The sequence below is a fragment of the Babylonia areolata genome, unplaced genomic scaffold, assembly GCF_041734735.1.
Source record: "Babylonia areolata isolate BAREFJ2019XMU unplaced genomic scaffold, ASM4173473v1 tig00006366, whole genome shotgun sequence".
Classification (NCBI taxonomy): domain Eukaryota; kingdom Metazoa; phylum Mollusca; class Gastropoda; order Neogastropoda; family Buccinidae; genus Babylonia; species Babylonia areolata.
The window spans coordinates 85001-87500 of NW_027468376.1; positions in this window are offsets into that span (position 1 = coordinate 85001).

Here is a 2500-nt window from a genome sequence, read left to right on the forward strand (position 1 = left end):
GGGCCCTCAAAAAAGGCCTACTCCTCAACGCCTGCTCCCGTCCATGCCGAACCGCGTTTTCTATCAACTTTGGCATGCTCGGAGACGAGAGAAAAAGGAAAAAAGAAAAAAAGGTCCAGTAAAGGTTGTGGATAAAAGTAACCGGCTTTGGAGAATTGCCTGAATCTTCCGGCGCTGTGAAAAAAAAGACCAAAAAAAAGACCTGGTCGTCAACGCCTGCTCCTGTCCATGCCAACGGCGTTTTCCTCTCAACTTTGGCATGCTCGCTGAGGAAAAGGCAGGTAAAGGTTGTGGATAAAAAGTAAACGCGCTGTGGAGAATTGCCAAATCGTTCAGGCGCCGTGAAAAAAAGAAAGACGTAGTCGTCAACGTCTGGTCCCGTCAATGGCGAAGGGGCGTTTTCTCTCAACTTTGGCATGCTCGCTGAGGAAAAGGCAGGTAAAGGTTGTGGATAAAAGTCCGAAGTACCTCGCTACAATTGCCAAAATCTTTCCGCTGCCATTCAAAAATGGACTACTCCTCCACACCTCCTCCCGTCCATGCCAAACGGCGTTTTCTCTCAACTTTGGCATGCTCGGAGAGAAAAAAAGGCAGGTAAAGGTTGTGGATAAAAAAGAAAAAATTGCCAAAATACTTTCTGGGCCCTCAAAAAAGGCCTACTCCTCAACGCCTGCTCCCGTCCATGCCGAACCGCGTTTTCTATCAACTTTGCATGCTCGGAGAGAGAAAAAAGGAAAAAAAGAAAAAAAGGTCCAGTAAAGGTTGTGGATAAAAGTAACCGGCTTTGGAGAATTGCTGAATCCTTCCGGCGCTGTGAAAAAAAAGACCAAAAAAAGACCTGGGTCGTCAACGCCTGCTCCTGTCCTGCCAAACGGCGTTTTCCTCTCACTTTGGCATGCTCGCTGAGGAAAAGGCAGGTAAAGGTTGTGGATAAAAAGTAAACGCGCTGTGGAGAATTGCCCCCAAATCGTTCAGGCGCGTGAAAAAAGAAAGACGTAGTCGTCAACGTCTGGTCCCGTCAATGGCGGAAGGGCGTTTTTCTCTCAACTTTGGCATGCTCGCTGAGGAAAAGGCAGGTAAAGGTTGTGGATAAAGTCCGAAGAACCTCGCTACAATTGCCAAAATCTTTCCGCTGCCATTCAAAAATGGACTACTCCTCCACACCTCCTCCGTCCATGCCAAACGGCGTTTTCTCTCAACTTTGGCATGCTCGGAGAGAAAAAAAGGCAGGTAAAGGTTGTGGATAAAAAAGTAAAAAAATGCCAAAATACTTTCTGGGCCCTCAAAAAAAAGGCCCCCTACTCCTCAACGCCGTGCTCCCGACCATGCCGAACCGCGTTTTCTATCAACTTTGGCATGCTCGGAGAGAGAAAAAGGAAAAAAAGAAAAAAAAGGGTCCGTAAAGGTTGTGGCTAAAAAGTAACCGGCTTTGGAGAATTGCCTGACTTCCTTCCGGCGCTGTGAAAAAAAAGACCAAAAACAAGACATGGTCGTCAACGCCTGCTCCTGTCCATGCCAAACGGCGTTTTCCTCTCAACTTTGGCATGCTCGCTGAGGAAAAAGGCAGGTTAAAGGTTGTGGATAAAAAGTAAACGCGCAGTGGAGAATTGCCCAAATCGATCAGGCGCGTGAAAAAAAACGAAAGACGTAGTCGTCAACGTCTGGTCCCGTCAATGGCGAAGGGCGTTTTCGCTCAACTTTGGCATGCTCGCTGAGGAAAAGGCAGGTAAAGGTTGTGGATAAAAGTCCGAAGAACCCTCGCTACAATTGCCAAAATGCTTTCCGCTGCCATTCAAAAATGGACTACTCCTCCACACCCTCCTCCCCGTCCATGCCAAACGGCGTTTTCTCCTCAACTATTGGCATGCTCGGAAGAGAAAAAAAGGCAGGTAAAGGTTGTGGATAAAAAAGTAAAAAATTGCCCAAAATACTTTCTGGGCCCTCAAAAAAAGGCCTACTCCTCAACGCCTGCTCCCGTCCATGCCGAACCGCGTTTTCTATCAACTTTGGCATGCTCGGAGAGAGAAAAAAGGAAAAAAAGAAAAAAAAGGTCCAGTAAAGGTTGTGGATAAAAGTAACCGGCTTTGGAGAATTGCCTGAATCCTTCCGGCGCTGTGAAAAAAAAAGACCAAAAAAAAGACCTGGTCGTCAACGCCTGCTCCTGTCCATGCCAAACGGCGTTTTCCTCTCAACTTTGGCATGCTCGCTGAGGAAAAGGCAGGTAAAGGTTGTGGATAAAAAGTAAACGCGCTGTGGAGAATTGCCCAAATCGTTCAGGCGCCGTGAAAAAAAGAAAGACGTAGTCGTCAACGTCTGGTCCCGTCAATGGCGAAGGGCGTTTTCTCTCAACTTTGGCATGCTCGCTGAGGAAAAGGCAGGTAAAGGTTGTGGATAAAAGTCCGAAGAACCTCGCTACAATTGCCAAAATCTTTCCGCTGCCATTCAAAAATGGACTACTCCTCCACACCTCCTCCCGTCCATGCCAAACGGCGTTTTCTCT